This window comes from Acartia tonsa, chromosome 7 (genome assembly GCF_053477335.1).
Source record: "Acartia tonsa isolate MP-2025a chromosome 7, ASM5347733v1, whole genome shotgun sequence".
NCBI lineage: Eukaryota > Metazoa > Arthropoda > Copepoda > Calanoida > Acartiidae > Acartia > Acartia tonsa.
This window is the reverse complement of record NC_137266.1, coordinates 49,583,483-49,598,359: the sequence shown is the minus strand read 5'-3', so window position 1 is coordinate 49,598,359 and position 14,877 is coordinate 49,583,483. Positions and strand designations below refer to the sequence as shown.

The 14,877-nt window shown below is 31.6% G+C and overlaps 1 long non-coding RNA gene across 2 annotated transcripts in view; it reads left to right on the top strand.

Moving 5' to 3' along the window:
• LOC145323924 (uncharacterized) overlaps positions 1-14,877 on the top strand; it is a 131,260-nt gene that overhangs the window by 95,415 nt on the left and 20,968 nt on the right. The window contains exon 1 of one of the 2 annotated variants that reach the window (XR_013881138.1): positions 14,662-14,809. The exons of the other annotated variant lie outside the window; for it this stretch is intronic. This is a non-coding gene — a long non-coding RNA (uncharacterized LOC145323924). Of the gene's footprint in view, positions 1-14,661; positions 14,810-14,877 lie in introns of those variants that run through there. 2 annotated transcript variants of the gene reach the window in all.

The following is a 14,877-nucleotide window of genomic DNA, read 5'->3' as shown; positions in this document are numbered from 1 at the left end:
ATTCGGTTTATAGAACACAAATTGCAATTAGGAATTTTTTTCTACGGATTAATGGAAATGTATATTGTCAAAATTTTGTTTTCCTATGACAATAAACCCAAGATTTGCACATCATTCTGGATATATAATTAGCAATTTTGAAATTATTAGATTAATTTCAATTTACCTATCTCTGTATCCTTATTATTTCCACTTGTGTTTTCTAAAGATTTCTTAAGACATTGTTATAGGTTGGCATGTTCAATAAAGCCGAAAATTCTATTAACACTTGTTATTAGGAATGAGGCATAAGTCAATGATAGAAAAATTTATCTTCTATTCCTTGTATTTGCCAGCTATCGAATGCAAATTTAACATATAGAGTTAGAGACTATAATATCAAGGATCTAAAGGGATATAATTTTACATCCCCAATGATGATACACAATTTGCCCCTTCAGTAGATTACAATTAGTGGTTGAAACGTTTCGTTTCTCAACTTAATGAAACAATCGATCAAAATTCAAAACAAAATGCCTAAAAGTTGATAAGCCAACGCATAAGAAAACGTTATTATAAATCTTTGGAAACTAGTGTAATTTTCAGCCCAATGTCCGCTACCTCTATGCTAATATGTCCCGTATATCTTCTTATTTTACTGTCAGACGGACGAACAGACAGACGGACAGACTTCAATCTACTTTGTATTATAGATATTCAATTAAACATAATTTTAAAGAAAAAAACAAACAATGTTATAAATCATCAAAAGACGAAAATATAATTATTTGAAATTTTTTTTTATTAACATACCAATAATTTTTTTGATCCATTTCTTTTTTGAATACCTTAATATTTATTTAGAGGTAAAAAGCAAAGAAACAAGGATGACAATATCCATAAGTAGCGAAGCACAAAAAATCATGATTAAGAATACGGACAATAAGAAATCAAGTATTTCTCTGTATGTATGGACAAACTGACTACAGACAGACTAACATTTGGAATTTTTAGTGCGTCAACATTTATTTTGTCACTACAATATAAAATCTTTAATTATTTCTCAAATATTGAAGACGACATACAAACTAAAATAGCTACATTAATGGATGTAGAATCTACGTGGAAATTATAAAAGCGGAAAAAGTGTAGTCAATTTAGCTTGTTATTTCCCCTATCATTTATTGGTCAATTCGTTCATCCAGTAGAAGGGAAGGGGATGGGTACAGGGGGGATTCGGGATATTGTTAGTTTAACCCGCTACAAGAACATTATTAGAGAACTTACAATTACAAATCTACTGTAAGATCCAATTATTAAAAAAAATCATTGCCAAATTTTATAATACAATCAAAATTTTGCGCATCACCTTAAATCACCTTAAAACACCAGTCGAGCCCTTAGGTCCCTCTCCTTTTCTTTGAAATAATTTATAGTATATCTACTCTATAATTTTGATAATGATCATTGACCTAATTTGTTGAGTTTTGCTTTTTTGGTTGTTATCATTCATGTTAAATAAATCAGTTGTAGGTTGCAACAGTAACTTAAAATAGGTTTAAAAGTTCAATTTGCTGATACGTATGTATAACATGGCAAAACATCACTTTTGCATAATAATTTTGTTAATTTTTTTACTATTGTCAAAAGGTATCAGTTTTGAAAACTTTTTGTAACTTTCATTCCACCATTTTTTTTGTAACGAAGTTACTCTATGATTAGAAATGTTCGTCTATCTAATATACGTATGTTTTGATTTTCTTTGCTTCTTTTAAAGAAAGATTTGCTTATTGGGTTGGGTGCTAGATCGATTACTAGATTTTCATGATATAAAATTAAAAGGTTTTGTGATATATTTCTATGTTAATTCTTATGACATTGCTCTATATTTCATTTTTCTGAATGTCCATCCATAATTTTTTAGCTTCGCTAATTATGGATGTTGTCATCCTTGTTTAATTATTTCAATGATCAAAATTTTTATGTTTTTTCCATTGGTTAGTATAAAGCATTTCGCATTATGACTTTTGGGGGAAGATATGGTAGACGGTAAAAATACCTTTTTTGGTTTGCATATTTGTAATTTACCATCCTGCTTTCATAGCAACACAAATAGGCCCACTTGTGTCTAGTAACTATTGTATAGCAGGGCAGGGAGGGAGGGACACTGGGCAGTTTATTAGACAAGTCCCCAAAATTTTTTAATGACGTTTTCTTGGCTTGACGTTTTTGGAGATTTTTATTGAATTTGAAAAGACAAGCATCACAATTACAAACTACAGATGTATAATTATATTTTATACTTATATTTAAATAAAAACAAGAATGATATTACTCATAAAAGTGCGGCTCTAAAATAATCCGGTAGGACAAACGAACATTAACACTTGTGGAGTGTTAGAACTTAATAAGCGGTCTATTAAAATAAAGAGAGGGGTAGGTTTCTGGTATAATCCGTAAAGGTGTGTGTTTTAAGGCTTAAAAATAGTAGTAGGACGATAATAATCACTAAATATGTGTATTGTGAAAAGAACTATAGACAAATTTTAAAAAAAAAGTTAACATAAATTTTTATCGTTTTTAACTACTGTTTTTAACTTATAACACATAACCTTTACGGATTTTATCCGAAACATACCCCTCTCTCGTTTATAAATTTGTTGCCAAATTGCTCAAATTAATATTTTTAGGCAAAGTTTGAAATCGAAAGAGGAATTCGAAAGAATAATTTAACGATAAGAGCTATCTATTATAGATATGATCACTCTAATTATATAAAAGGTTCGCTTTTAAAAACAAACTTGTGAGGCGGTTTAATCTGCTTTCTAGCCAAAGGCTAGTGTTGTGTAATATGAAAAAGGTCACAATCAAAGCAACGCAATATCAATCTTTTGGGTAGACTTTCATAGATTACATTTAAAACCAAAAAGAAGATATTTAAAAGCAAAGCTTTTCTTTCATATAGACATGTTAGAATTGTCATAACGATTTTAAACTTTGCATGATGATTCCTATAACTATTAAACCTAAAAATATGTTAATTTACAGTATCATGTAAGCAATTTTGCAACAAATTTACGCACAATTTTAAGACTGACAAATCAATGTTCTGCTTATTAAGTTCTGACACTCTACAAGTGTTGATGTCCTTCCATCTGATTTTAGAGCTTAGCTTTCATGGATGTTACTACCCTTGTTGATGAAAAAAATCTAAGCATACTGAAAGAGATAGACTGTATAAATTTTAAACATTGAATGTTTGGTGTGCAAAATTGAATGTGTTGCAAAATGGTCAGTCTTTTGGTATTGGATATATTATTACTTAGATGTTACACCAGACTTATATGGTTTCTAATAAAGTGTAACTCGCGGCGGGCTAAAGTAAAGATACGCCTTATCCAACCTCCTCTCCTAGTGGATAAACGAACTGACCAAATGAGTTCAATGTTAGCAACCTAAGTTTTCCCTGTCAAAATATCCACGTATATTGTATAGACAGTCTTATATTTAACTACAAAAGTACATATTCAAAGTAGTTAAAAACCTAGAAGTATTTTTATAAATATGTAGTGTAGCTAAACTAGCAGAAAAAATCAAAATGAATGTTGAATTTAATCAGATGTATAGAATATGAATTCTATTAGCAATATTACTCTATAACTATTAGTGAGAATCACAAACGAAGATAAGTGTCCCTAATGGTATTTTCTTATGTCAGGCTTATGTAAGCTTTTAGTTAAGTATACCTTTGGAGTTTCTTAGTTATTGTTAAGTATTCCTAAATGTAGTAATGTCAAGTAAGACTTAGGAAAGGTTTAAGGTACCTTATAAAGTTTACTAGGGGTTCCTATTTTGTTCTTAGTTACATTAAGCTATGTCAAGAAAAAGCAGGTTTGATGATATACGAGTACCTTTTGGGTTATGTCTTAAAACAGCCAATTGTTTTTCTAACTAAAATTTTGGAAAAATATTCCTATCTTTTTAAAGTTTTTGAGCACGGTTCTTTGTAAATTCCGCCACATACATCCTATCTGTGTTATAAATAATAGCAAGTAACCATCTAAGGCCTCTTTAAAGATATTTTTGATTTTTCTAATTATAAAGAATGGTTACTTAAAAATATTTTTATAGGGTGATTTTTTAATAGAAAATATGGTAAATTAACCTCCCCCAATATATATAAAAAACACAAATCATATTCAAATATTGGAAATGGGCAGGTGTCCTAAACATTTGCAAATTATTTTTTTTGTTAAAACGAATGAACAACAAAATATATGTGATCATTTCATTCTACATTTAAAGAGGCATAATTCAAAATTTATTACAATGAGTACACTTTTAGTTATCTATAATATTTCTTTTTTTCTATTTATGTAGACAAAAAAAACTTTGCTCTAATTAAGACTTGTCTTTCATATTTTTTTAAATTTTATTTCTTAATTATTTAATTAGGGTTACATAAAATTACTTAGGTATACTTAAAATATAAAAGGTATCTTATCTAGTTAAGTCAGGTAGAAAGCAAGTACACATTCTCATTCAATCCAGGAAGGGAGGGGTCATTGGGCTTTCTAAAATATTACATTAGTCCCCAAAGTTTTATTATAATGTTTTCTTATTCAATAGCTTAATAACTGTTGGGACTTTTTTCAAAATTTTAAGTGGTATGTTTATTAATCTTAATATCCAACCGTTTCAATAACTAATTGTACAGGACAATGACGTCCAAGCTTTTTTATGTTGGGGGGGGGGGGGAGGGGTGTAAAAATTAAAATGCAAAAATTTTGCCTAGGCATCCCCAAATTCAATTTGGACGGAATATCAATCTATCTACTATTGTCTTATCCCTTTAGATCCCTGATTTCCTCTACTTACAAATGAAAGATATGTTCATAGATGTTCCTTAATATACGCCAAAATTTAAAAATAAAGTAAAGTGTAAAAAATTCAAGGGCCATTAAAAAGAGATATAATAAAGGGTGTCTAAAATATCTCGCTAGCTTCTGGAATAAATCGGTTTCTTTTCATGGAAGCTTCTTATATTTGTTATATTTGTAAAAAAAGGAAACTGTTATTCTTGCTTTAAAAAAACTTTTTAAAATAAAACAAACTGTTTTCATGCGCAGTTCTTAGTCCAGACACACACAGACATACATTCTATCTTTCGGCTCTAAAGATACATAAACCCCTCTAAAGATAGTAGATTTATAAGAATTGCTTCAAAATATTTTGTAAAGGATAATTTTTTTTATTCACAATTTGCTTAGCATGGTCCGAATCATGAATTATAATCAAATGGGCAGATGCTAAACATTTAAAAAACCTTTTTGGTTAAAATGTATAAACAACAAAAAAGATTATTAAGATTAAATTTTACAAAGAGACATATAAAAAAAACTTATTACAATGAGTATAATACTATTAATTCATGATCTTTCTTAAATCATTTTTTTTTTACTTTAGTAAACTTGAAAAATCTTTGGTCCATAAAACATTAATTTTATGATTTTTATTTTAATTTTAATTTACTTTATAAGGCTTACCTAAATTTTACATTGAGAAAGGCTACATACACTTTAGTTAAGCTTAGCCATACATATAAAACTAGGAAACGTTTTTATAAATAAGCCAAAACAAAATTTCTTAACTGCAATACACAATTTTCAAAATTTCAAAAATTCAAGGAAAACAGGTTCTCAAAGCTGCCTAAAGTTTCCATGCATAAAAAACTTCAGCATAAACTTTCTAAATTAACTTCATTATTTAACCAAAAAAATTCAAAATGAAGAAACGCTAGGAGAGGCTTACATAAAAAGATAGGGTATACTAAAAGGGTTCTTAATTGGAGAGAAAGCAGGTAGACAATAAAGAAAGGAAGGGGGGTAGACAAGGGTTACTTAGAAATTAATGTAAGTATAACTTTAAGGAAGGCTTACATAAAGAAATAGGTATACTTAAAGTGTTCTTAAATGGAGAGAAAGCAGGTAAAAATTCAAAAAGAAGAAATGTTAGGAGAGGGGAAGGGGGGTTGACAAGAAGTACTTACAAATTAATGTACGGTTTTCATGACAAGTACAACTTTACATAAAAAAAAGCAATCTTAAAGCCAAACAAATAGAATTTAATTGGTTATTTTTAAAAACAGCAAATTAATTGTTCTTTTAGCTTAAAAATTTTTTTTTTTTTAATTTTAGGACAAAATACAACTTTTTGGGAGGAATATTTTCCACCCCCCCCCCCCCCACAGAAAATGGGAGGTGGGTCACAAACTCCCAAAATGCTAACTTTTTTGTTTATGGTCGGAATTAAAAAATCTTTTCAAAAGACCTTAGAGTAGAGTTCAAAAGGTTTTTTTCAACTCCTAGTTATATGCCGTAGCCATATTTAAAAACACCTAAATTTATTGGGGGGAAGGTGGGGAGGGGGGGTTTACATCCCCTCCCCCCCATTTGGACGTCCCAGCTCACAGACAAACATCCTATTTTTGTTATTTAAAATAGCAGCTACCCCTCAAACTTAAAAGTTATTAGATTCACAAAGAAAGGTTAAAAAAACAGGCATCCAAAGGGATAAGACAAAAGCCAATAAATTGATGTGCAACCCCAATGATGATACACAAAAATACCCCTACTGTAAATTAAAATTTATGGTTGAAACGTTTTAACAATCAACTTAATGAAACAACCAATCAAATTTTACTAGTCCCAAAAGTTATTAAGCCAACGAATAAGAAAACATTATTTTAAAATGTTGGGGACAAATGAAATAAATCAGAGCTGGATCTTTAAATCATTTCAATGGTGCGCTAAACCACCCCGTGCACCATTGAAATGATTTAAAGATCAAGCTCAGGTATAAAGTTAGCAGCGATAAGACAAAAGCCAGTAGACTAATGTACAGCCCCAATGATGATACACAAAAATACACCTACTGTAAATTAAAATTGAGTGTTGAAACGTTTGAACACTCAACTTAATGAAACAACCAATCAAATTTTCAAAATGTTGTTATTCCAACAAATAAGAAATTGTTATTTTGAAATGTTGGGGACAAATGTAATAAAGCTGAAAACCATGTTTGTGATTTAAAAAAAATTAATTTCGTTATTGGTATAAGCTAGTAATAAATAGCCCATTGTCCCCTCTTTCTCTATTAAAATAAAACATGTGATGTTTTATTAGCAATTTTCTTAGCATAGTAAAAAAAGTTTTCAGTGTTCTTTTCCCTGAATCAACACTTAATAATAGATAGGCGAAGCATTGCCAAAAAATACTTTAATCAAAAATAAGTCATTTAAAGCTGTCATTCAAGTTTTGAAGAAATAAAGGAACACCAATAAAGAAATTATCAAGTAAGAATTATTAAAAGGTATAATATAGATACATACTCCCAAATTCAGCCAATAGGAATACAGGGGAGGATCAATCTGCCATATATTGGTTAGAAAGTAAACAGAATTTGGTTAGAAAGAGCAATTATCCTTTCATATCATTCGCAAAATGAATCAGCTATAAATAGTCTTTCTTAGGATAAGCCTTTGCTTAGGTTAATCATATGGTTAAAAAATTTCTTCCCTCACATGATGTAAAGCATACAACATAACATATATAAGAAATCATCTTTAAATAGTTAACTTTTTTTGGGATAAAGATAACTCTTTGGAAATTCCTTATTAAGTTGGGCCCGATTTACCATCTAGATCTACTATATCTATTGGTTCATTATACTATACTTTTGTACTTTCTCTGTAGAATATTTTTTTAAAGGTTATTATCTAAAACAGCTAATTGTTCTTTTAGCTTAAAAATTAAAAAAAAGTATTATAGCCTTCATTAGTTTTTAAGAAGTCCCACACACACAGACACACATCCTGTTTTTGTTATACATGATAGCTACAACCCCTCTAATATTTAAAGATGTTAGATTTTTAAGTTAGGTTAAAAAACGTTTTTTAAAATCGAAGCTTTTCTATAATTAGGGTCGGTCCATCCGTACGTTCGTCACAGAGAGTTAGCTCTTTTCGTTAGTTTAAACAGGTTAGAATTGTCCTATCGATTCCAAACTTTGCATGATGATTCCTGTAGTAGTTAGGTACAATTTAGAAACTCTATAATCAATACCAGAATGTCCGTACGTCCATTTGAAACATGTCGATTTTTAACTTTTTTGACAACAAATTTTTGTATATTAAAATTATCCGATTCTTCAGATTTTTTTGAAAACTGATTTCTTATGCAACAAGGTAAAATGTTATAAGTAAAGCATCTCTATAAACAAGTCCCAAAAATGTTAGTATGTCCTTAAACAGTATCATCCATTTAGGCAGTTTGCAACAAATTTACTTACAATATTCTTTGTACTGATGCATTAATATTCTGCTAATTAAGTTCTGACAATCTACAAGTGTTAAAGTTTGTTTGTCCTTCCATTTCAGAGCTTCGCTTTTATGGATGTTGTCATCCTTGTTATATAGTGATTTCTTACCTTGGTATAGGCACCATGTGAAATATAGGTAAAGCACATGACACATAATCGAATATTAGAAATAAGCAAGTGTTGAATCTATGTACTTTTTTGTTAAAATGAATGAACATCTATATAGATGTTAAAATTAAAATCTACAAAGAGTCACATATTATCAAATTTGATATGTTTGTTACAAAGAGTAGCTTTTATTTCTATAAGATCTTGCCTTATAATTTTTTTCTATTGTAGTAAAATTAAAAATAATCCACACAAAGTTGACATCAAATTGTCTGCATATGAAAGAATTTTAATTCTTATTATTTTAAAATTAATTAAGGTAACCTTTATTTTTTATAAGTAAGGCTTGGAGAAGTGGATCAAAAGGGTTGATATATGAGTTAGGGGCATTGAAAAGGGGGAGGGGATTAGACTAGCTTTACATAAAGAGTTAGGTATAGCTAAAGGGTACTTAATTGGAAAGAAAGCAGGTAGAGGAGAGAAGAGAGGGGAAGGGGGGGGGGGGGTTGATAAAGGTTACTTAGGAAACTTATGTAAGGTTTTTAGTAAAACTTTAAGGTAGGCTTACATTAAAAGTTAGGGACACCTAAATAAATTAAGGTATTCTTAAAGGTATGAGAAAGCAGGTAATTTTTCTTTCTTCTCTAACTTGTTTTAAAACACCTTTGACAACCAATGAATAGATATTTAAGATCTAGATGGTCTATCTGGCATCAAATTCTGTTATACATATAAAGCTGTTCCTATAAGACAAACCCCTTTGTTAATTTTTAACTTTTTTATTTCATGGGTGGGTGATCTCCAACACCACCTTAAATTTTTTTAAAAATACTTTTCTTTTATTTTATATTTTTTGGGGGTTGAGTACCCTCCCAAACCAAGTAACAAAAAAATTAGCCAATGAGAGGACATTATTGACCAATGGTAAAATTCATAGTGGCCTCTCATTGGCTAATTTTTTTTGTTACGTCATAATCAGTCCGACACTAATACTGGGTTCCCATTTTCAATTTTTTAATTTTTTTCTTTTTTTTTGAATTTTTTTGGGGGTGAGGTGACCTCTCACACCCCCGTAAAAAAATTTTATCTAAAATTTTTTTATCTTCCATTTTAAAATTTTTCTTACATGAAATGGGGTGACTTCCCACACCCCCGGTACAAATATTTTTTTCTTCCACTTTTAATTTTTCTGGGGATGGGGTGACCCTCTTAAAAAATGTTTTGTCTTCAATTTCAAATTAATTTTTTTTTTTTGGAAAAGGGGTGACCTTCCACACTCACTAAAAAGATTTTTCTTGTCAAAGGGGGAAAAAATGGCGTGCGAAGCGTGCCGCAAATTTTTTTTAACCTCCTTAAAATTTTTACCCTGGGGGTAAAATTTGCTTGGGGGGGTAATTACCCCAACTGAAATCTGTTTGCAGGGGTAAATTTTGTTTACCCCCCCCCCAAATTTACTCCTGGGGTAAAATTTTTTGGGGGGTAATTTAAATTTTATTAAATATTTATCCAGTTGTACATAAACTCTCAAACAATTAGGTACACCATATTTCAAAGTAAAAAGATTCGGATTTTATTTTATTTTTAAAAATTCCTTTTTTCAAAGTTCTTAATATTTTTAACTTGTTTTTTGTTAAACTTATATTAATTTTAACTAGTATGAAGCTTGTTGTTTTCTTAAGAATTTTTGCAAATATGGTTATTATTTTATAGAATTGAGAAGGCTTGAATAAAGCGAAATATATTTTCTACAAAGAAGTGTGTTCTTCCATGTGTAGTTAGCTCTAGCCGCGCGTTTTTTGAGATTAAATATTTAGTACTAAAAATGCACTGGAAGCGCGCCAAAAATTTTTTTGTTAGAGATTTTTATTTTGGGGGGGGGGGTATTTATCCCTCCTCAAATTGTTTGAGGGGGTTAATCCCCACTTCACCCCCTCTTTGGACATCTATGCCTGGAGGATCAGGACCTTCAGAATTATACATGGAACCTGAAATTGACTTGTATACCTATATTTCTTACTAGCGGCTATGCCCCTAGAGACCTCTAGGGGCACTTGAGGAGGGGGAGTCAAATTTGTTACCCAATATCTTATTTTAGATTTTATAAGAAAAAGTAAAACAAAATTTTGTTGGGTAGAAAAATTTATTTTTGGGGGGGTTTGCCTAGATATACCACACTTTTCTGGGATCTTGCTGTGTCAAGTATCAACTGTTGGGAATATCAAAGGATGACTCCATGCAAAATCCGATTCAGCTGGAGCAAAACCGGTTGGAGGTACAAAAAATTTTACTTCACGTGAAATTTAGCCAATGCAATTGCCTACAAAAATGTAATTCATCATCAACTTGATTGGACAACTCTTTCTCCTCCCAAATGTCCATTAAAACCTCAGAAACGGCAAAAATCGCCAAAAATCACGCCTTCGGCGGCAAATACCGGCTAAACAGTCAGCCGGAGGCGAATGAAACATAAATAAAGAAATGTCCGCCTCAAAAAGTTGTTCAACATCAAAAAGATGCTTGAAGTCTCTAAAACGACTCCTTCCCCTCCTTTAAGGGGAAAAACTGAAAAAACGTGAAAACGGCCCACAATGCTGAATTTTCACCAAGTGAAAGTCTTGTGTCATTATCTCTTATGAGAAAAAAGTTATTAATTAATTAAAATTTTAAATTGTGATTTTTTGATGGATTTCTTTGATGAAATGACAGGCTGGTCAATTTTTAGGCCATTTTTTGCTGTTTTCGGCCCGCCACGCCCAAACGGTTTGAGATAATCTCACGGGACCTTTTGCCCGACCTAAGCCTGGTTATTTGTGAGGTCTAAGAAAAAAAAATCCCGGATTGGATGAAGCACGACGTCGCTGCGCACCGTCTAAAATCGCTGGTTGGCTCATTTTGGCCCCTCAAACCCTCACCTCGTGCCATTTTTCTGTGTAAAGATTATAATTATAATCTTTTGCGTAAGTCTGATTTTTTTCCCTAGACCTCACAAATAACCAGACTTAGGTTGGGCAAAAGGTCCCGTAAGATTATCTCAAACCGTTTGGGCGTGACGGCCCAAAAACCGCAAAAAATGGCCTAAAAATTGACCGGCCTGTCATTTCATCAAAGAAATCCATCAAAAAATCACAATTTGAAATTTTAATTAATTAATAACTTTTTTCTCATAAGAGATAATGACACAAGACTTTCACTTGGTGAAAATTCAGCATTGGGGGTCGCCTAGACTTTATATTTGGTGACCCTGGGGTGACGGGTTCAGTGCCCCCCACACCCCCGAAGTGGGCATACTTTTGAAAATCACGTTTTTTCAGTTTTTCCTTAAAGGAGGGGAAGGAGTCGTTTTAGAGACTTCAAGCATCTTTTTGATGTTGAACAACTTTTTGAGGCGGACATTTCTTTATTTATGTTTCATTCGCCTCCGGCTGACCGTATAGCCGTTATTTGCCGCCAAAGGCGTGATTTTTGGCGATTTTTGCCGTTTCCGAGGTTTTAATGGACATTTAGGAGGAGAAAGAGTTGTCCAATCAAGTTGATGATGAAGTACATTTTTGTAGGCAATTGCATTGGCTAAATTTCGTGTGATGTAAAATTTTTTGTACCTCCAACCGGTTTTGCTCCAGCTGAATCGATTTACAGATACCCACTAAAAACCGGGAAAAAACCGGTTTTTCATAAAATTCACGGCCGGTTTTGGCCGGATCCGGCTCAAATTTTGCATGAAGTTATCCTTTGATATTCCCAACAGTTGATACTTGACACAGCAAGATCCCAGAAAAGTGTGGTATATCTAGGGGTGCCCCCCCATCATCATTTTTAATTTTAGTTAAAAAATTTAAAAAAAAAATTGTGGGGGGGGGTATTTTTCATTTTTGGGGGCGTTGGGGTTATCCCACCCCCCAAGAAAATAGTTATAAACCTTCCCGGGACTTATGAGAAGCTACCTTGTTAAGGAGAACCCAATCGGTTCAGCAGTTAGCGAGATCCTTTGGTACAGATACACAGACAGACACACAAACTTCCTGTTACTTTAGTATAAGGATGAGGATGTACTACTACAGGTTTGGGGGGATGTTTTATGGGGTTCAGGAAACCCTCCCCCAAATAAAATAAAATGGAGGGGATGAAAAATATATCTCCCAAAAAGCTGTATTTTGTCCAAAGTTTTTTTTTTATGTTTTTTTTGGTGATCCCCCTCCCCCCTAAGTAAAAAAGGATGTAAAAACAAAGGTTGTTGAATAAAAGTGTGGAGGGAGCGAAAATTCATTATCAAATAGGGGACATGCACAATTTTTTTTAGCCCTCTAGCTTTAATATGAGCTGAGATAATGGGGGGGGGGGGGCATTGAACTACTGATAAAGGTGCGGCAAGGGGCCCAACTGTTAAGGGTTAAGTCTCACAAATTATGGATCCCGATTGACCATCTAGTTCTATTATATCTATTGGTTAATTATACTGTAGTACTGTTGTACTTCCTTATTATTTTTTTGGTTATTTTTAAAAACAGCAAATCGTTCTTTTAGCTTGAAATAAAAAAAATATTATGGCCTTAAATAGCTTCAAAGTTTCTATTTAATTCCCATGCACACACAAATATACATCCTATATTTGCAGTTATACATAATTGCGGCTACTTTTCTAAACTTTAAAGATGTAAGATTTATAAAGAAAGATTTTAAATTTTTTTTGTACAGAGTGATTTCTTTGCTTGGTATACAGGCACTACATGAAATATAGATAAATCACATGACTCATAATCAAATATTTGAAATGGAAAAAGTGCTGAATCTTTGATCCTTTTTTGTTAAATTGAATGAACAACTATGGCGACGTGAAAATTAAATTCTACAAAGAGTTATATTTAAAACTTATTACAAAGAGTATGCTTTTAGCTCTATATGAATCTATAAGATTTGTTTCTATTGTATTAAAGTTTAATTTAATCCACAAATTTTTTTGTTAAAAAAATATATCAAATTGTTAAGCTAAGAAACAATTTTATTCATTATTTTTTTTTAATAAATTAACGACACCCTTAGGTAAACCTAGGTGGAGAATTATATGAAAAGGGAGGATTTATAAGGCTGGGGCATCATAAAGGGAGAGGGGTTTATGATAGGGATTCCTAATTCTTTTACTTAAAAGATAGGAAGAGTTTTTATTAATCAGCTAAAAAATCTCTTAATTAGTAAAAACAAGATTAAGATTAAGGGAAAAAATGTAGAAAACTTAAAATAGAATATACAGCCTCATGATAATTTTTAACGCCTCTAAGTCTAATGAAACTTTTCTTATATAACCCCAATTGAAAGAACACTAAGGGACGGGGGGGGGGAGGGGAATGTTGAGTGTTATGGCGGCTATTCATTGGGGGGGAATCGTTTGAAAAGGGTAGATGTGGAGGAGGGGCTGGCAAAGGAAGACAACTTAGAGTACCTTATATTGATATGATAGGTTTATGTAAGGCTAAAGTATTCCTATCAAAATCTTTACCTAAGCTTGACATTACTAAATTTAAGGGTAGACTATCTCCCCTAAACTAAAGTAAGGCTAAAGATACCCTTATTTTTAAGGGGTCCCTAATAAACCGTTTGTGATTAGCTTTATTGTCTATATGTGTTCCTCTGTCCTTCTTCGGGATAAAATATCTATTTCGAATGTCTAATTTATCAAATACAATGCTTAAATGATAATAAATGTAACATTGTACTCCACAACCTAAGAAACTGCGTAGATATAAGGTTTATAGAGACTGTTTTTTACAGTCATTGAATGGTTGATGTATGACAGAATATAAACATCTCTAAAAAGCATAACTTTAAAATCCCATATTAGAATTTTACTACTTTGCAATTATACCCTTTGATATTTGGTATTTCAAAAGCCATGGAAGGAAAGAATAGTGTACAGCAATCTAAAGGGATAAGACAATTGGCGATAAAATGATGTACATCCCCAATCATTATACACAAAATTACCCCATCTATAGATTACATTTAGTGGTTGAACCGTATGAACAATCAATTTAAATATACAACCCATCAAAATTCACAAAAGTCCCCAAAGTTTCATACGTTCTTCCCCTAAATATTTATCAAATGTAAATCCCTGATTATTGGAAGTTAAAATTATCATCCATTATCCTATCCCTGAGTCTATAAACAAAAAGCGCATAAACTATGTGCATGAAGCCTCAGAAGACTGCCAGTAAGGATCTAGCGCGCACTTGTGAAACAAAAAATTTGCGCATTTAAAATTCCTAATTTGTTTATGTATTTTGCTAAGCTATTAAATATATGAATTATGACGATTTGAACCTTGTAAAATCAAGAATCAAATCACCGTGTAAGTAAATTTGTTTAATTTTAACAAGATAGTTTTAAAAGCGAAGCTTTTTAAAGTAATGGTGTAAA